Raw genomic sequence first — 21,959 nt, forward strand, 5'->3', positions numbered from 1 at the left:
CTACAGCTTCTAAGCTCAGAGCCACTACACAACCACAATGAAAAACAAACCCAACAAGCAAAACTCCTAGGAATTTCACCTAAAACTCTAACACTAACGAAATCAATCCAAGGAAAGCTTCTGACAAGTTATATGCAGGTCTGGGCAGTGGATAACAATTTCTAAACACAAACTAAGTTGACTAACAGAGGAAATCTTAGGGTTTTCAAAATTTTGACAGGGTCCGCAGGCCCACAGTTGGCACAGGTGCGGTCCCGCTCTGTGCTAAAAGCCAAGCTACGGGTAGGTACGCACTGTGTCAAACAGCTAGAGTGCGGTCCTCTCCCAAAGCTATGAAAAACAAAAAATAACCCTGGATCTACAAACTCTACCCAATTTTACACACAACAAGCCAAAAACAGAAACAAAAATAGAGTTTCTCAGGTCAAAGTAAAAACAAGGAAAACAATCAAGTCCCCAGTGGAGTCACCATTTTGTCACACGGAATAAGTCGATCTTGCGGACAAGATAGACCTTCCTAGAATCTAAAGAAGACCTAATGACAACCAAACCAACCAGACACTATCTTTCCCTAAATATGCTTTAATAAACAATAGCAAACAAGTGTTTTTAGGGCCTACCTTAGGTCCAATGCAAGCTTGTGGATGCTCTCGCTCCTTCGATCCAAATGAGCTCCTTTTCGCGAATCTGCAAACACAAACAAGGCAAACAAATTAAATAGCACCTGAAAAGCCAATTGCATAAAACATATTTAACATGAAAGTCAAGGAGTCCATGAAACAAATAACATGAGATACTTGTTGAGAAAAATGAGTTTGATTGTATTAATTCAAAAGAAGAAGAACTTTACAACCTTTGCCTTGACGTTGTACAAGCTCCTCCCAGGGTCCAGCAAGAAGTCTCCTCTACTTTGACAAGTTTCACTCACTCCCCAATGAAACCAAAAGGTATGTGATCTCTCCTCTTAGGCTTAACTAGGAAGTCTTGATTTCACCAGCATTTACCCTAAAAAATGTTCAACTTCTAACTTCTCTAGCAACCAGCCCAATGCCTGTATTTATAGTGCAATGGAGGGAGGTTACTAGGTCCTCCTTCAAAGGGATAGCTCCTCTCATCAAGGGATTAGCTCCTTCTCTTTTGGGATGCATGAACCACCTCAGAGCGAACAATCCACGTCAAAATTCCTCTAGAAACCTCTAGAATTAACCCAAAGTGAGTTTTTCAAGATAAAACTTGTGCCTTTTGACTTTCACAGGGGTCCGCACCTACACCGTTAGGGAAAGAGTGGGCAGGTCCGCATTTTTTGTACACAGAAGGTGCGGGACCACAAGTGACCATGAGAGAAAGTGTGGAACCAGAGTTACATTGATTTTTAATGTCTTTCTCTCATTTCCAAAGCTTGATTTGAAGAGCTGAGGTCTAAGACTTGCTTAGGAGGACAGTACAAGTGATGATAGACCCATACTGACTACAAATAATCATGGCGACGATATTTTTGTGTAACAATTGGATTCAAGGAGATCACAATGCTACTAGGCGAGACCCCGTGGGAATTGGATCAAAGACTGAAGTGCACAATTCGTGAAGCGAACATGAATTTAACAGATGGGCAACACCGCGAATGGTTTATAGCATCGTTAATGCCGCATCTATGAAACGCGCTAGCACAACAAAGGCTAACCATTCAGGCTAAGTCTTTGTAGGTCACGCTAAGATTGCACGAGACTCGGATACAAGATCCTAACCTGAGAGCTCAGCAGATTCACATGTAGTTAAAAAACTTGTGCCTGGAGATGCAAAGTTTGAAACAAGACAGGATAACCCACCCAGAGATGTGCGATGAGGTATGGCGCGTAAAATGCAAAGGCCAGGGGCACGACAAGAAACACTGCCCGGTGGTCACGAATTACCTTGTGGGAGGAGGGCCAATGCCACTAAGACCGGAGGCACAAGCTAGACCAAGTGTAGTGCCTACATTGTGGTGCACAATTTGTCAAATAGGAGGAAAGCACGCTACAAATAACTACCATCTATTACAAAGGTATATGCAGAATTCACAGCGGTTGTTCTGTAATTTTTGTAGGTCGGTAGGACATGATGAGCACACCTGTCGAAGTTATGAACTGATGATGGATCGAACTCCTATCTACAGAATTCAGGCCGAAACACAGGCCCTCGATCAAAACACAGGAATGGCACGTACCAGATTTCAGGGACGCGGACAAGGCTGAGGTGGAGGGGGACCAAGAAGAGGTCACAAATAACTAATATGTTACAATTGCGGAGGGCCAGAGCATTATGCCCATGATTGTACGAATCCAACGTGACCATCATGCTTGTATTGTACTTTTTTTTATCATGAGACATAGGATTGTCCCGCACTGATAGTGAGGTTGAGCGATAAAGGAGCACTCCAACCTCCCCTGACTCAAAACCTTCAAATGATGGGGTCTGAGCCACGTGAGGAAGACCCTAATGTAAATGTCATGCTCCGGAGTGGAATTACGACAGGAGATGACAAAGGAAAGCATCCTGAAGAAAGTACCTGGGTTCGCAAGGCTCCAATGAAGGAACCAGAATTTGATTTGGAGTGAGCTAAGGAGACCTTCATGAAAGCTAAGAGGAGCTTCACTGATGCCTCCACTTCAGGAAGTAAAGAGAGACTAGAGCCAGAAATGGACCCATCGATGCTCACTACATTCTTGGAGATATGCATGAAGCTGTTGCCCGACAACAAGGCTATAAAGGGGCTGTAAGAACTCATAATTAGATGCGCTGGGACGACGCTAGGAGAACCGCACATAGTCCAGAAGATCGGGAAGCACATGACGCGAACAGGAAGGGAAATGAGATTAACCACGCAGATCAAGGAATGTGAGATGGACCAAGTGGTTCTGGATCTAGGATCGGACACGAATGTCCTGCCAAAGTAGACATGGGAGCTCATGGGCAGGCCTGCGCTGCAATGGTCTCCTATCCAACTGCGGATGGTGAACCACAAAAAGATCCTACCTATGGGGATATTTTAGGGAATCATAATAGATATCGAAGGAGCAAGCGCGCTAGTAGATTTCGAAGTGATAGAGATTGTTGGTGACAACAATCCCTACCCCGCACTATTAGGAATAGATTGGGCTGCTAACATGAATGGAGTGATAGATCTAAAGAAGCGCAAGATGATCTTTGAGAAAAAGTCATTGCGCATAGTGGTGCCTTTAGACCCTGTAGAAGGATCGCACTACACGGAGCTAGTGCATGACTACGACAACGACGATGATCTGGACTGCATCTACAAGATAACCGCGTGTGAGAAAGATTGCGTAAATCCAACTGCAGATGGTCGAATCTCTTGGGAGCGTGAAAGCTCCTGCACATCAGATTCTGACGAGGAGATAGAACGATGGCATAACTGATTACATGAGGTAACCACGCTCAACTGTAACATGATGACGAGATCATTGTGCTGCATAGCGACAGAGGTAAGAGAACTGCCTACATATGTCGGATTAAGCGAGGTGGATGACTTCCTGAACAAATTTGAAAGAGAAGTACCGGAACAGCAGCGTTTCGACACTCTAACATGGGTACTACGAGCTATGCCCACAAGATGGTGGGGTACGCACCAATGAAGTTTTGAGGACTGGCGTGAATGTATAAGGATGATGCGAATGCAATTTGGGAAGCCTCAAATGTGATTGAAAGAAAAGTATGATGGACGAACCGACCTGCACACCCACCTATTCAGGTGGATACATGCATATGGTGTGAAACCTGCACGAATGCACACCGTCCTCACAATAGGGGACCCGATCAGTAAGCAGGTGCAGGTAAGACAATGGTGCGAATGACCCCTCTAGTTGGGATCATGAAGTATGGAAAGATCAAGTGCACAGAAGAATATCCATGCAGAAGCTTTTAACAAAGTGCGGAAGCGTTAAACAAGGTCCACAATGTGAAGTGGACTGACTGGGACTTGCGTGTACCAGCGATTCTCTAGGTTTATAGGACCACGTGCAAAAACCTGGTCACGCAGTCACCGCCAAGGCTGGAGTATAAAGCAACCCCTGTAATCCCTATAGTACTTGGAAATCTTAGACCGCGCATGATAGCACCGATAGATACGATGGTTCGCAGAACCTTGGAAGCAGAAATCCAACAGGGAAATTTTAGACTCCAAGAACTTGAAGAAGAAAGGGTATGATTAAGGAAGTAAAGCACTCTGGTCAACGCAGAAGTCAAGAAGCTAGAGGCCGAGATAAAGGAATATTGTCTCAACAAAAATACCAAGGTGATAAGGCAGGATGCGTACGATCGTGATGACAGGTTTAAGGCCTATCGCTGTGAATTGATCAGTCTGATGCCTTGGCTTGGACCGCACATTGCTAAGCATATTGACCAGGGTAGTGCATTGTAGATGGTAAAGTGCGTGATGCCGATTGTAACAATAAAAGGTGGGTATTCTCCAGGAAACATGAAGGATGACAGGATGAAACTTCACATAGGTGTTGCGACCACCTGATTAGCCGAAGGAAGTACAGTCTTATCGCTCTAGGGAGTTGAAAGGAAGCACGGGATTATAAACTATTATGCATGGGAATTGCGCAATGTTGGAGCTACACGCAGAAGCAAAGATTCACAAGGTCTGCGCCCGTGCATGGGGGGTTGCGCTGTCACGCGGGTTGGCCAGAAAGTGACCGTTGAAGTCACTATTCACGATGGGATGCTCGACTTAAGACCAAATGGAGCGGGCAGTAGGCATTTAAGATGCAATTTATGGGCAAGATTTGGGGAAATCTACTGCCAAGGGAGCATTAATGAACTAGATTTTAGGGGAACGGTCGAATTCAAATTCAAAAAGCACTATAAATTACAAGGGGATTCCTAGCAAACAACACTTGGTCATTTGCAAATTTAGCTATTGAGCAAAGCCCTGATTGTTGTGTGTTGAGTGTTGACTGAGACCCTGAGTTCGCGAGTGCTAGATTTCGGGATGGACATGATGGCAACAGCTGAGGATGCTTATAGAGATAACAGAAATAACCGTCGAAGAGGCCACACAGGCCCTGACTGTGGGGGATGCCCCGGAAGGTGCCAAGATTGTGGAAAAATTCTTGAAATCACCATGCACGCCAAGACCCAAGAAGGACAAACAAGCGATGGTTCCTGTACGTATGTCCCCGCGAAACCTGTTGTGCATCAAGCTATCGATGGAGGAGAAGGGGAAATCCGTCACCATAGAGACCAATGAAGAAGAAGAAGACCTGGAGGATATTATCATCACAGAGGACGAGGATGAAGGCATGGAGGAGGAAACTCAACCTGCGCACCCCCCGACAAAGCTACCCACCTATGTCCCCCTGTGAAAAGGGAAGGCTAAAGTTCCCAAGGACCTTGACGAGACCAAGAGCTTTCTCCAGACCCCGCTTCTCCCCAACAATATTATTTTTTAGGGCACGCACCTAGGACGGGTGCCGAGCTTAAAATTTGAAGATTGGGACCTTGTTGACCATGAGAAGCTCCCTCACCTGGAGACCTCACACCTCATGAAGCCCAAGAAGAACATCACAATGGGGGTTACAGAATTAGAGCCATGAAAGTGGTTGAACGGAGTGGAAAAGGCTGGGCTACTAAACCTACTCTAGGTGCCACATTTCCACCGCGCCCCAATAACCATTTTTGTCATCAGGCAGCTGATCTGCCTGGTGCATGATGGGTGTTTGTGGCTAGAGGAACCCATCCCCATCATGACAGACTTGATTCACCACATTTCTCGGCTTCCATGCAAAGGAGAGGACACCACGGACATCTCAGAAGGGAAAAGCAGTAACTTGGCCATCGTGAAGGCCATGAAGAAAAAGTTCAAGCTGGCAAAGAAGAAAAGGGGCTACGACATATCTAGCATCAATGACAAAGTAGTGAAAGTGGCAACCCAAATACTAGCTGGTAAGGTTATGCGCAAGTGCTACGTAGACGAGGTACCCGTGTCGGTGTTAGCACTTGCTGAGCAGTGCATGGAGGGGGTTTAGTTTAACTGGTCTGAGTTCCTCTGCAAGGAGTTTTTGGAGAATTGCCACGAAGCTCAGGAACATGCCAAAATGTTCCACTATGCATGGCTTCTGTTGTCCATAGTGCTCGTGGCAGGGGAATTACTGGAGGATAGTCAATTGCCCACAATTGATAGGGATCTACCAGAGGCCGTGAAGTATGCTTCGCTCTAGGCCACAAAGGATGCCAAGAGAATCCGCGATAGTGAAATATTTTTGGTGTTCATGGAGATGAACCTCAAAATGGGGATCAACCGCAAGCCATGTCAGATTTTTGTGAAATTCAAAGCGGACATCCATAACATTTACATCAGAGTGTGCAAGGACCCGACCAAACAATCGAGAAAGCTACCCTTTGTAGCCACGGACGACATCATCTTTAACGTACTGGAGACATGGCCTTTGGAGTGGCACGCTCCAGACATCACAGAGATAGAGAAATCAGTGGCATAAAGGAAGAAAGATGAGGCCAAGCTATGCATTTCACAATTGGCATAAAAGAGAAGGAAGGAGGCAGCGGCAGCAGAAGTGCGGGCGGTGCGGGACGCTACACAGACATCAACTGAGCAAGAAAAGGCCGTAGCAACAGCAGCATAGGAGACAGCCATGAAGGCGCGCGAGGGCCAAACGTCGCCTCCGCATGGGTAGGAAGCATAGGAAGAAGAGGGAGGCGCAGACCCACAAACCGCGTCAACACAGTTGAAGCACCAGCACCTAGCCGAGTGGACAGGGTTGCACAAGAAGTTCGAGGCATTGAAGTTGTCTATTGACCCGATCACCCTAACCGAGGGTGATATGCACGACATCGGCGAGAAAGTGCGCAATGTTACCACCGAGGCCCTCCAAAATTTCATGCGAGAGAACCAGATTGTGTTAGGGACCCTCAAAGCACAGTTATAGGAGTTGTAGTGCACACCCCTCAGGCTGGTACCCTTTCAAACAGCCTCGTAGTCGAAACAATGGCAGCAGAATAGATGATGCACGCTCGGGTGACGAATACTGTTGTGTTGCTAGAAGGGGCACTGGTGACAGCAAATGAGGCTGACAGGCCTATGATTAGCGTGCTGAAGGGTCTCGCCATCAACCTCGCTGCACTCCCGCAGAACACCTTATATGTTCACCAGGATGGGATAACTGTAGAATTGTAGGCTAGGGAGAGTCGTGCACTACAAGTCATCAGCGAGCAGAAAATCAATATGGAACAGTTAAGCTTGCAGCATGAAAAAGTAGTGTCGCAGAATCGATAGCTGGTACAAATCATAGATGAAGCTTGTCAAAGTGTCCCGGAGCTGGCCATCCTAGCAGACACTCCAGCAGAGGCGAACGTCCACAGGTTAGTAGCAGGGGTGCGTGAGTGTTAAATTGGCAACTAGGGCCATACTCCATGTGGGTCAGCTTATTTATGGCAGCTGATATTTTTGTTGGATCCCTCTTGTCGAGAGGTGTAGGATTGATCCAAAGATCATCCGATTCCGATAAGTATTCATGGAGATATGAATTTATTTTGTTTATGTAATTATTATCAAGCCGACCAGCTCTTATGTAGGCTCTAGAAGCCCATCCGACGTGTCTATTCATCATCCTCATTTTTAGTATAAATAAGAGAAGACTTTAAGTCATTTGATACACATTCATTATGGGATCTCCTCTCCACATCTTGGGTTTTTGGAGAAGGAGATACACTAATGAAGGATGCCCTAAAATGATGCCCTAATCCAATGTAGATCAAGGAGACTTATACACTGTTCATAATAGAGACATACGAGACTTATACATTGTTTGTTATGGAAGAAATCCTAGATGGAGAAGTCTACATGCAGGCAAAGGCAATACATATACGCAGGCAATGGAGATACATATACGCAGCAATGGCGATATATATACACAGCAATAGAGTTCAATACACGCTGTTCATGATGAGGATATATGCAGGTAAATATGGACACCTTATCCACAGTGAATGAAGACATATATACGCTGATAATAGTGCCCTAATACGCAGATCAGTACGCTGGTAATAGTGCCCTAATACGCAAATCAGTATGCTGGTAATAGAGACACATACGCAGTTCATATATGTTGTTCTTTACGCAGGGTTGAAAGATTAATACGCTGTTCATATACGTTGACACATATACGTTGTTCAGTATGCTGAGCATAGACTGTTCATGATGAAGCCGCAGTAGAAGGGAGCCACGGTAGATGAAACCCGCAGCTATTGAACGCAGCTGTATGCAGACAGATGTTGGAACGCAAATATAAATGCTATTGGACAACAGCTAGATATTGGAACGCAAATACATATGCTATTAGACAGCAGCTAGATGTTGGAATGCAAATATATATGCTATTGGACAACAGTTGTATGTAGATAGATAATGGAACGCAGGTATATATGTCATATTCATTATAAACGTTGTCATATAAGAACGCAGTCATATATTATGGAACGACAGCAGCTATATGGAACGCAGCATGATACAGTTGATGATGTATGAAATGCGAGAGTATATACATACGCTGTTGTACACAGCCATAGACATATGTTGTATGTAGACAGTCATATATATAATGGAACGTAGTCATCAGGGATTATATACTGTGTTCATAAAGTGATATTGCTTAGGTATATAAACTTCGGTGGCATAGAGATAAGAACGTTGTGTGATCTGGGCACATACATATAACGCAGTCTTGGGCAGCAACATGATATATTGTGGATAGGCTGTGCAACGAATACATGGAGCATGGGTAGCAGCATGATGGGCAGCACTATGAGATCATGTGCATGGGCAGCACAATGATACATTAGCAGGGGCAGCAGCGTGATGATGATGTACATTAGTTTGAGCAGCGTTATGATGGATAAGATCATGGACATGGACAACAACATGATGTAGTATGCAATGGTGCAACTAGAGAACCAGATGCAGCATCATGATAGGTATCAGTTGAAGCAAAATGTCTTCAACTGATCTCATCATTATAGGAGATGATCTATGCTTAGATCTAGATAAAGTCAAAGTGTTGACTTCTGTTGTAAATGTACTCTCTCTCTCTCTGCTGAACTTTGAAGATAAAAGAAGATTTGATCAAAGGGTTTCCCCACACATTGTGGGGTTTGTCCCTGGCTTGCCCCACATCCTGTGTCCTCTTGTCTTGGCTTGTCTTCTGTGATTTATATTTATGTTCTATCTGCAGTTTACTTTATGCTGATGTGATTGCTAATATGGAAAAGAAATTAATAAATTGCTCTAGCATAGAACATACCTAAACTTAACACGGTATCGGAGCTGAGGTGAAGACAATGCCCAAGCAAGAGTGAAAGAGCAATCACCGAAGACAGTTGGGATAAGACAGAAGGATCAATGGGTTCCTCATAATTCACCTAAGGGAGAAGTCGAAGCAGAGAATGTTATCAGAATGGTGCAGCAGAAATTTTTGATGGCCCATCTAAAGATCACTTCGTTGGGAAGTTTGGATCTAAGGGTGGAAGGAAAGGCGGATGCCTTGTTGAAATAAGTTCGGCCGTTATGCGAAGGAGTGTCCGAATGGTAGAGACACATCTCTTGATGAAGATAAAAACCATTCCTTGGACATCTTCAATGATCAAAGGAATGGCCGGTAATGCAGGTCATCAAGGAAATGGTTGATTCTTCCACGAAAGCAAGGAACCCCTGAATCTCTTTTATGTACCTAATCGCAAGAAGAACCTGGTGTCCATCTCGGAAATGGAAGTCAAAGGTTACAGGGTGGCACTTATCAATGGAAAGGTACGTGTTTGAAAATAGATATTTCGAAGATGTTTTTGAGTTCAGGGTTGTATCAAGTTGCAGGAAGTCCACTGGGGACCATGTCCATTGACTGAGCACCAAAGGTTTGTGAGTCAGATGGTGACTAGGATGCCTGGAAAAAAAAAAAAAAAAAAGCATGAAGGTACATGTCTGAAATGTACCGAAGGAAAATATTATAAGGGGATCATTCCCCTCATGCAGCAGGTCCACAGGCTTGGAACAACCCGAGGAATTTGAGACTCATGTATACAGATGGAAGAAAGCCCTCTATGGCTTGAAGAAAAACACCTCGGGCGTAGTATGAGAGGATTGATAGCTGTCTAATGCAGCTGAGATTCACTAGGAGTGAAACCGATCCAAACCATTACTCGAAGGTTGTGGATGATAAACCTTTCGTACCGGCACCTATGTCTAACAGGTGCAGACCCTCTCATTTATAAGAGACAGAGGGAGTTGGATTCTGAATGTAGGAAGATAAGCTGCAAGCTTGTGACTGCCTCGAGGATCTTAACTTTCAGAAGTTATATGGTAGTGATGTCGGACCAGATTTGGGAAATGCCTCTGAGTTTCATAAACTCATTCGCGAGGATGTTCTTGAAGAACCTCCGTCCGGACATCTGTGTTGCAATTAGCATGGTGAGCTCATATTTGGTTAAGCCTCACTAGATTGGTGCCAAAAATCTTCTAAGATATCTTCAGGGCACAATCTCTAATGAATTGAGATACACTGCCAGAAATATGAAACCACATGATTATTCGAATGATGAGTGGGCAGGCAGTATGGAGGATCACTAGAGCACTTCTCAGTGTTGTTTCTCTTTGGAATCTACCTCGATATCCTGGATGAGTAGGAAGCAGAAGTCGGTGACTCTGAGCACCACCAAGGCAAAATACATTACTGATAGTATGGCCTTCTGTGAGGCAGTCTGGTTGCTGAAGCTCTTCAGTGAGCTGTTTGTAAACATGATGAATACCACTGTGATTCTCTGTGACAACCAGAGATGGGATTTGATTATTGAGGAATCCCGTATTTGACAATTGCTCCAGCAGATAGACATCAAATACTGCCTTATCTAGGATATGGAAAGTCGATGAGCAAGGAGACTCCATCGCACTGAGATGATATACAGGTCGCTAAAACCTCGGGGGAAAGATCAAATTTGTGATTTTCCCGAATGACTTGGAGTCATCAAGAGACCTTTGTAAAAGGGTCCTGCATGTTGCATACATTGAGCTTTGGGACCTCTGGGGGCTTGCAGTTCCACTGGAGCAACATACGACCACAGGGTGACTCACCCTCCCCTGGTGGTGCGCACTGGAACAAGATGATTCGCTCTCTTGTGGAACAGGATGATTTGCTCTCCTGTGTAGCAGGATTGATGTGTTCTCCTGTGAGGCCTAGATTGATGTGTTCTCCATGGCGGCCTGGATTGATGTGTTCTCCATGGCGATTGTAGCAGGATTGATGTGTTCTCCTGTGAGGACAGGATTGATTAAGTTCTCCTGTCGAGGCATCCTACCCATGCAATCTGGGACTCGTGGGAAGTACCTCTCATCTGATCAATGAGCAGGGAAATGAAGTTAGGGACCATAGTAGTACTGATGGATGCATCATTGTATCTACCGTACTCCCTACACTAGGATGTCCTCCATTGATCTGGGATCAATGATACTGGTCTGGGATCAATGATACTGGTCTGGGACCAGTGGTAGGAGTTGTACATACTATGACGCTGACTTTGGGTCGGCTGAGACTGGTCTGGGACCAGTGGTACATACTCCGAGACTGACTTCGTGTCAGTGCAGGACTGGTCTGGGACCAGTGGTAGGAATGGTACCTACTATGACGCTGACTTTGGGTCAGTTGAGACTAGTCTGGGACCAGTGGTACGCACTTTGAGTCTGACTTCGGGCCAGTGGAGAATGGTATGAGACATTCTTGATCAATTCTTCTTCTTCATAGTTCAGCAGAGCAGAGCTAGCAGAGCCAGTAGAGCTGAGCAGAGCAGAGCTAGCAGAGCCAGTAGAGCTGAGCAGAGCAGAGCTAGCAAAGCCAACAGAGCTGAGAAGAGCAGAGCTGAGCTTAGCAGAGCAGAGCTAGCAGAGCCAGCAGAGCTGAGCAGAGCAAAGCAAAGCCAGCAGAGCTGAGCAGAGTAGAGCAGAGCCAACAGAGCTGAGCAAAGATGGGCAGAGCAGTGCAGGGCACTGATGGCAGAGATAGTACAGTCGGACTTATGGATCAATGGATGGAGTTCTCCCTAGTTGAGAGGGAGTGTTAAATTGGCAACTAGGGCCAAACTCCATGTGGGTCAGCTTATTTATGGTAGCTAATATTTTTTTTGGATCCGTCTTGTCAAGAGGTGTAGGATTGATCCAAAGATCATCTGATTCCGATAAGTATTCATGGAGATATGAATTTATTTTGTTTATGTAATTATTATCAAGCCGACCAGCTCTTATGTAGGCTCTAGAAGCCCATCCGACGTGTCTATTCATCATCCTCATTTTTAGTATAAATAAGAGAAGACTTTAAGTCATTTGATACACATTCATTATGGGATCTCCTCTCCACGTCTTGGGTTTTTGGAGAAGGAGATACACTAATGAAGGATGCCCTAAAATGATGCCCTAATCCAACGTAGATCAAGGAGACTTATACGTTGTTCATAATAGAGACATATGAGACTTATACATTGTTTGTTATGGAATAAATCCTAGATGGAGAAGTCTACACGCAGGCAAAGGCAATACATATATGCAGGCAATGGAGATACATATACGCAGCAATGGCGATATATATACACAGCAATAGAGATCAATACACACTGTTCATGATGAGGATATATGCAGGTAAATATGGACACCTTATCCACAGTGAATGAAGACATATATACGTTGATAATAGTGCCCTAATACGCAGATCAGTACACTGGTAATAGTTGTTGGAAATAATACTGAGAGGGGGGGGGTGAATCAGTATTATCACATTAATAAAACTTTTTCATTTCCATAATCAGATTCATATATGCTACTTCCACAACTTCTTATGATTAAGTTAATTGATCTTCAATGAGTGCATTAGAACATTATCAACCATATTATCAGATAACAGATGCCGTAATAGAGAATAGATCATCACACATAAGGCACACACATGAACACCATGATATAAGGTGGAAACCCAATGCGGGAGAAAAACCACCTGCTGCAAGTCATCTCAATCTTCTTCTTAATAAGAAAATCCTTTTACAATATTTGTACTGGTGCAGTCTTATACTAGTACGGGAGCTACAACCCCCTTTGCTCTTGTACTAGCCGATCCATTTACTAGTACGCAGGCTGCTACCTGCTACAATGCTCCAAAGATCTCCCTTAGCTTTTGTACTAGCTTAGATACTAGTACATAGGCGCTGGCCTACAATCTTCTCTCCTCCAGGTACCACATTTCATCAATTTTCGGACTGGATACACTGAAGCACAACATATAATCTGAAAAGCTACTTTTCATCCAATTTTCATACTGGACCCAACAACAACATTGAAGCTCATAATCAAACAACCTTCTGAATCACCCAATCACCAGATCCATACATATACAATGATATTATGAGAGTTATCAACCAGATCTAGTACATAAAGATAAGTCATTAATCATGCTGTTATCTGAACTCAATACCAGTAACCAAACATCAGTTATGCACCCAAAACCCTGCAGAATAGTCAAAGGCAGTTAAAACAAATTTTAAGTAGGGATCGCAACTTCACTGGTATAGATCTGTGGATATCTGTACTACCTCCGCACCTGCGCCTTCTGTGGCGCCGCGACCACCGCACCTGTGCCTTCTGTGGCGCATCCGTACTGCGCCTTCTATGGCGCCTCTGCACTGCGCCTTCTGTGGCGCCTCCGCACTGCGCCTTCTGTGGCGCCTCTGTGGTGTCTCCGCACTGCACCTTCTGTGGCGCCTCCGCACTGCGCCTTCTGTGGCGTCTCTGCACTGCGCCTTCTGTGGCGCCTCTGCACCGCGCCTTCTGTGGCGCCTCCGCACTACGCCTTCTGTGGCGCCTCTGCACTGTGCCTTCTGTGGCGCCTCCACACTATGCCTTCTGTGGCGTCTCCGCACTGCGTCTTTTGTGGCGCCTCCGCACTGCGCCTTCTGTGGCGCCTCCACACTGCACCTTCTGTGGCGCCTCCGCACTGCGCCTTCTGTGGCGCCTCCGCACTGCGCCTTCTATGGTGCCTTTGTGGCGTCTCCGCACTGCGCCTTCTGTGGCGACTCCGCACTGCGCCTTCTGTGGCGCCTCCGCACTGCGCCTTCTGTGGCGCCTCTGTGGCATCTCCGCACTGCGCCTTCTGTGGCGCCTCCGCACTTCCGCAGCTGCAGTGCTTGAGAGATCACCCTTCACAGATTCACTTTCAACTTCCCTTTCATAGATCAAACTTTTAAAACAATAACCCAATATTTCAGATCTTAAGATATTCAATTGCAAGGATGAATTAGCCAAGTGATCTCCTTTGCTTTATATAGGCTTAGGCCTTTCACAATACCACGGGCCAAAACCATAGGATCAAAAAATTGTTGGACTAATACCATGAACCAACCGTGAAAGTACGTGAGATCAACACTTTTGATGAAGTACCATGGTCCAAAACTAACTGCCATGGACCAAAGGTAAGTTCTCCAACATATACGCGCTTTTCCTCATAGGTTCAAATACCAAGGACTAACTACCATGGACCAAAGGTAAAATCTCCAACATATACGCGCTTTTCCTCATAGGTTCAAATACCAAGGACTAACTACCATGGACCAAAGGTAAGTTCTCCAACATATACGCGCTTTTCCTTGCATTAAAGTGCGTGAACTTTTTCTCTACATGAAATAAACTTTTCTCTGCATGAAAGTGCGTGAACTTTTCTCTACATGAAATAAACTTTTCTCTGCATAAAAGTGCGTGAACTTTTCTCTACATGAAATAAACTTTTCTCTGCATATAATTTATTATCTGAGATGAGTGGGTTGCCATCAAGTACAACATATGTATCATAATGCCAACAATAGTGCCCTAATACGCAAATCAGTATGCTGGTAATAGAGACACATACGCAGTTCATATATGTTGTTCTTTACGCAGGGTTGAAAGATTAATACGTTGTTCATATACGTTGACACATATGCGTTGTTCAGTATGCTGAGCATAGACTGTTCATGATGAAGCCGCAGTAGAAGGGAGCCACGGTAGATGAAACCCGCAGCTATTGAACGCAGTTGTATGCAAACAGATGTTGGAACGCAAATATAAATGCTATTGGACAACAGCTAGATATTGGAACGCAAATACATATGCTATTAGACAGCAACTAGATGTTGGAATGCAAATATATATGCTATTGGTCAGCAGTTGTATGTAGATAGATAATGGAGCGCAGGTATATATGTCATATTCGTTATAAACGCTGTCATATAAGAACGTAGTCATATATTATGGAACGACAGCAACTATATGGAACGCAGCATGATACAGTTGATGATGTATGAAATGCGAGAGTATATACATACGTTGTTGTACACAGCCATAGACATATGTTGTATGTAGACAGTCATATATATAATGGAACGTAGTCATCAGGGATTATATACTGTGTTCATAAAGTGATATTGCTTAGGTATATAAACTTCGGTGGCATAGAGATAAGAACGTTGTGTGATCTGGGCACATATATATAACGCAGTCTTGGGCAGCAACATGATATATTGTGGATGGGTTGTGCAACGAATACATGGACCATGGGCAGCAACATGATGGACAGCACTATGAGATCATGTGCATGGGCAGCACAATGATACATTAGCAGGGGCAGCAGCGTGATGATGATGCACATTAGTTTGAGCAGCGTTATGATGGATAAGATCATGGACATGGACAATAGCATGATGTAGTATGCAATGGTACAACTATAGAACCAGATGCAGCATGATGATAGGTATCAGTTGAAGCAAAATGTCTTCAACTGATCTCATCGTTATAGGAGATGATCTATGCTTAGATCTAGATAAAGTCAAAGTGTTGACTTATGTTGTAAATGTACTCTCTCTCTCTCTGCTGAACTTTTAAGATAAAAGAAGATTTGATCAAAGGGTTTCCCCACACATTGTGGGGTTTGTCCTTGGCTTGCACCACATCCTGTGTCCTCTTGTCTTGGCTTGTCTTCTGTGATTTATATTTATGTTCTATCTGCAGTTTACTTTATGCTGATGTGATTGCTAATATGGAAAAGAAATTAATAAATTGCTCTAGCATGGAACATACCTAAACTTAACAGTGAGGCGCGGGAGGAAATGACAAAGGTTCAGCTGGAGCTGAACCTTCAAATCACCGAGCTGCGGTTAAAGGCACAGTCATCCACCCCTCTAGAAGTTAGAGAACAGCATGCTAGTGATATCACCGCGGGACTGGACAAAATTGGCAATGCAGTGCGAGAGTGCACCAACATGTTGGAAGAATCATTTGAGGTCCTCACAAATTTGTAAGAGGACCCCAACATACATCACTTAGGGATAGAGGCACAAGAACTCCAACAGTAGTATGACAACTTCAAAGGAACTACGCAGATGGTGGCCCTCACTTAGAGGCTCGCCCGAATGCAACAGGCCAAAGTGCTGAAAGAACAGGTGGATGCGACACGACACAAGGAAGCAGTCCTGAAGGTGCGTGTTCAGCCTTGGGTCGACGAGGCCATCACCATCACAGCAAAAATTGAAGGCAATCTCACACACATGCAGGGGATGCATGCACTAATGCAGAGGATCACTTTCAACATAGCAGTCTCAGAACAACGCATGTAGCAGATCCAATAGGCAGCAACTCAGTGCGATGCTGACCTTACAGCAGTTCGAGCACAATTGGAGGGACTCTGCACAAAGATCTCCACGCTGACAGAGTGACTCGAGGGTGAGTCATGATGTTTGTGTTGGGGGCCTGTTGGGCATGGAATCCCCCCAAGGCAGGTTTTGGGGCTTAAAGCCCGAGTTTTCACCAAATCTTTTTCTAAAATCTCTGCGAATTGCGGGCGCAGGGCGCGAAATTATAATAGAGTCACAAGATTGTCTACCCTAGTTTTTGTAATCTAATGTCGGCTGGATAGACCTACCCATGGTCCGTGGACCATGGGATTGTGTAAATAGAGTGAGGCTCTAAGTGTATAAGATAACTAATAGAAGAAGAAGAGAAGTCCAAGTGATTGAGTCGAAGTGGGAAGTGTGTCTATGGGTCATAGAGTAGGAGAAGGCTCTGCAGCTGAGTGTGCAGAGGCCTAGTAGTCCACAGCTAAGTGCGCGGACCCCTGCAGCTGAGTGCACAGGGCAAGTCGAGTATGTAATTATTGGGAGAATTAATAAATAGAAGTTTTACTACATTTATGTGTATCTTTTCCTGGTTTAATGCATGATTGGATATAATTTGCAAGTATACTATTTATTTACTGCGCGAACCTGTATCAATGTTTTTGTATAACTAATTATAACTTAAGGCATTCAAGGAGGTGAAGGTAATTAACTAGTACTAAAAGATAAGTAAGATCTCGGGTAATAGCACAGAGCGTGGCACAGGAGCTCCACAACCCTTGGTTAGGGCTGCGCGAAGGCAGTGTATCATGATGCGAGGAATGGGAAAGTGCGTGAAGCAACCTACGCGCAAGAACAAACAGTGGACCAGTAGAACCTCTCGGACATCTCAAGGGTGCGGAAACCTAGTTCTAGCACCCTCCTATACTACTTCAGGTGAGACCTCAGTCGCGCGCTCCATGGACTTTTGCCGAAAGGGCCAGTAGTACAGGGATTTGTTTGGCTAATTAACTTCGAACCTGGGTCAGGCCCCAACAAGCCAACATCATGTGTTGGATAGACATTTACGAAACATTTAAAAAGATAAACAAACCATTTGTACCATAGTAAGCAAGAAAATACAGCATATATATATGGTGATAATTTTTGATACATCAGAATCCCAAAAATAATGTGTTTCCAAAATAACATCGGCGGCTCGCAGGCCTCATATATCCGTGGCACGCATGCCTCAAAAAATGTAAGTGCTGGACATAGGAACTAATTAGCATGGTGATCGTGGTAACATGATACAGTTCGTTCAACATGAGTCAGCAATCGGTGGATCCGATCTGATACTCCCACCGTGTGTCACTGGTACTAGTGAGAAATGTCTCCCACTCGAGCATACTCTAGGATACCGTGAGTCAACCCCTCAAGGTTCCACATGATGTCCTCCTCATTGTCACTCCCCTCCTGATAAGGAGCAACATCATCAATCGGGCAAGCGACGCGCCCGGCTATTGGGGACATCCCAGCAAGGCGCTCTATTCCAACATCTGCATTAACAAAGCAAAATGTTATAAACACATATATACCAAAAATAATTAAAAAATCTCACGATGTTATGAACATTCTTATAACTATCAAGGAGTCCCCCACAACTTTTATTTTCTTTATTCCAAGATATAGAGCAAGGTCCAATCCTTTCCACAAGGTGAATAACTCTGCTTTATTATTGGTGGCCACTCTTAATCCCCACATATATTTTATCTCAACTTGTTTGTTGGGGCAACAAAGTACCCCTACCGCACTTGCTACCCCTAGATTCCCTTTATCTTCGTCAACTAAAAGAATGGCCTTTGCTTGCATTTCCTTCCAGTGATTGAATTCTTCCTGGCTTAGACTTAAACAATGAAATTTCCTCACCTAGGGGCAAGGAACGAAGCTTCCAACATGATCCATGGATACATCTATGCCTAACCGCTTCCTTTCTAGCTCTGCCAGCCCTTCCAATTCTAAGGTCTTGATGCCCTTCTGTTAATGATTCAAAGAACAATGATATGGCTTTGATATCCACTCAATTTATTAAGGGAATATTTCCTTTAGATATGATTTGGTTCCTGGAAATCCAAATTCCCCTACATATAAACTTCAGAAGGGCTCTCCATGCTCTTTTCATAATCAACCTTTGCAAGGAGCCTTGATAGGTCCAGTTTATAAACATTCCGGGAACAATTGTTATTTGAGAAACCTGGCCAAAAACACATCTCCACATAGGTAAAGTAAATTGACAATGAAAAAAGAGGTGAGGGATCAATTCTTCTTCCTATTTACAAAGAACACACCATGAAGGACCTTGTATATTTCAGTGTTTTAAATTTTCAGCAATGAGAATGCTTCCATGAACAAGAGTCCAAAATAAATCTTTCACCTTTGGGATGACATCGTTATTCCAGATGGCTCCCCACAATTTAGAAGTACCAGAAGCTGGAATATTCTCAATAAGTATCGATATCCTTCTTTGACCGAGTAGATGGCCGATTTTCTTACTTTCCATGACCTAGTATCTTTCTCCTTTGCATGCACTAGGGAAATGTCCTTCAAGAGAGGGATTATATTTTTCCAAGATGATTACATCCATGGGGGAATTCCTTACCATGCACATCCTTTCCAGAAGCCCGATTAGTCCCATTTTTATATATCCTTCAATTTTTTGATCCCATTACCTTTAATCCATTCAATCAGGGGATTAAACTCCTTAAAGGAGAGGATGGAGCCAAGCATATACTTTTCCTTCCACAAATTTATACGAGCTCCATTCCCTATTTTCCATCCTAGATTTTCAACAATAAGCGTGGCAATTTTTTTACATAACCTCCATATTTTTGATCCGTGACTGGTCCATTGGACTTCCTCAATTCTTGTGATTTGAGATTTCTAGAAGTATTTCCTCGTAAAGTCTTCTTTCCATCATTCTTTGGATTTATCAATCAGTGCCCATATTAGCTTTGCTCCCATATCTATGTTAACCATTAGAGGTTCCCAAATTCCCAATCCCCCCTTTTCCTTTAGTAATTGAACTACATTCCAATTGATTAGATGGAACTTTTTATCATTATTCTTCCCTCCTTTCTAGAGAAAATTATGGATCATGATGCTCATCTGATTTGAAATTCCCTTTAGGGCTAATAAATCTGAAAAAAGATAGATTGGAAGTGAAGAGAGGACAACCTTTATCAATATTTTTTTCCTAGCAAAATTCAACCAATAAGAAGCCCATCTTACAATTTTCTTTTTGAACTTTTGCAATACTTCCTCCCAATCGTCCTTGTGGAGATTTCCCAACAATATAGGAACTCCAAGGTAATCGAAAGATCGTCATACTGACTGTATAGAGAATTCTAATCTGGATGCATTCTCCTGAAGCACATTTGTCAGGAAATGGTCATGAACCTATTAAAATGTGTTGAATCCTATTCCTTGAGAATTAATGCTAAGAAGGTAGAATTCATTCCCCCTCTTATTCTCCCTTGATTTTGGTCCAATTGAACATTCAAATTAAATCTTTCTTAGTTAGGGGTCGGAGAGAACAATAAAAGTTGATAGTGAAATCGTCTGACTCGGAAGCCTTATTAGGGTTTAATTCCCAGATTCCATATATCACTCCTGTCTCCTTGATCTCTTGCATAATATGGATATTTTTTACAACCGTGATTTCTGAATTTAAGGGAGCAAGAGAGGCCTCCTTCGATCTTTATTCAATCTCCCTATCCACTGAGTAGAAGGAATGAAAATGAGAATGGGCTTCCTCCTTGATCTCCGAGAAGCTTGTTATGGAAGGTTTCCCTTCGATAGTTATTTCCTCAAATCTATTTTTTATTTCCCGAAGTTTGGTCTGATTTTGGAAAAAAGGAGGTATTTTGGTCCCCAACTTTTCGCCATGTTCTTCTAGACTTTAACCTTCGCAACTCTTCCTCCTTCCCGCTCTCTTGATATATTTGTTTATTAAGGATCTTCTCCTTCTCTAGATGTTAGTACTCCACCTGTTACTCCTCCATAAGTTTAATATGTCGTTATAGATATTTTATCAACACTTCCTTTTCTTTCTAGGTGGAACATACACTTCCTTGACCCAGGCTCATATAGTTTTCTTAACTTATTTTATTTTCAATTTCCATACAAAAGTTGGGGATCCTACATATTATTTCCGCCATGCATTAGTTATCAATTCTCTAACACCTTCCTCTATCACCCAACCTCGATTGTAATGGAAAGGAAACGGTCCAAGATCCTCATTTTTGTCTAGAAGCAATGATATTGGTCTATGATCGGATTCTCCAAAGGCCACAATTAATGATTGAGGATTTGGGCCTTGAATAAGCTAAGAACTATGCAAGAGAAAATGATATAAACGAACAACAATTTATCCACTTACTACCCTTCTATTAGACCATGTGTGCTTTCTCGATTTGTGTGTGTCATCCTTTCGTAAGGCCATGCTAATCTTCTTTGTATCATTCCAATTTTATCGGAGGTCTCTCAAGAGACTATTATACCATGTGTACTTATTCTTGTGTGGTTTGATGTCAACCAAATCCCAGTCAAATAAAAGATCCTCCAATTTTTCTTCAAATGGATCTCTCACTATATTTCCTCCCCTGCATTAGGATGAATACATTGTGGTATCGAAATATCACCCTACTATCCCCACCTGATTCCAATTACTGCTTTTGAGGGACAAAAACTTTTCCCAAAATTATTGCTTCTCTACATATAAATATGGTGTGTATACATTTATAACATTGATCTTCTCTTTTGTATCCTTTTTCCTCTAGCTCCACTCCCAACCAATTGGGAGATTTGATGTTATTTACTAAATAAAATTGATCCTTCATCCAGAAGGTCCCCAAACCCCTTGAGTCACCCCTTGAGTTCTGATCTATTCCTTCACTTCCATTCCAAAAAACTTTATAAAATTTTATTATTTCCTCTTCTTCCACTTTCATTTCCTGCAATAGTAAACTTGTGGGTTGTTCCTTTTTAACTAGATCCTTGAATGACATGGATTTAGAGGGTCCTCCCAAACCCCATATGTTCCATGAGAGAATCTTCATTAGTTGGGGGTCAAATTTGATTTTAAACCACCTCGGTTGTTCCAACTGCTCCTTTTTCTCTAATTGTTTTGAGAAGACCATAGATCTAAAGTTGGCTTCCTAAATTCTTGTTTTTCTCTGCTTTTGATTCCCTTATTTCCTTCTTAGAGTGACAACCTTTCTTCTTAACATTCTTCCCTACTT

At 43.3% G+C, this 21,959-nt stretch overlaps 1 non-coding gene across 1 annotated transcript; it reads right to left on the reverse strand.

Moving 5' to 3' along the window:
* Positions 1–21,108: 21,108 nt before the first annotated feature.
* LOC149238743 (U6 spliceosomal RNA) lies at positions 21,109–21,210 on the reverse strand. The gene has a single exon (XR_016246814.1). It is a non-coding gene; the product is annotated as a U6 spliceosomal RNA (small nuclear RNA).
* Positions 21,211–21,959: the final 749 nt, after the last annotated feature.

The sequence above is a fragment of the Pinus tabuliformis genome, chromosome 8 (genome assembly GCF_031772625.1).
Source record: "Pinus tabuliformis cultivar Carrire ecotype Pingquan chromosome 8, CPIR1, whole genome shotgun sequence".
NCBI lineage: Eukaryota > Viridiplantae > Streptophyta > Pinopsida > Pinales > Pinaceae > Pinus > Pinus tabuliformis.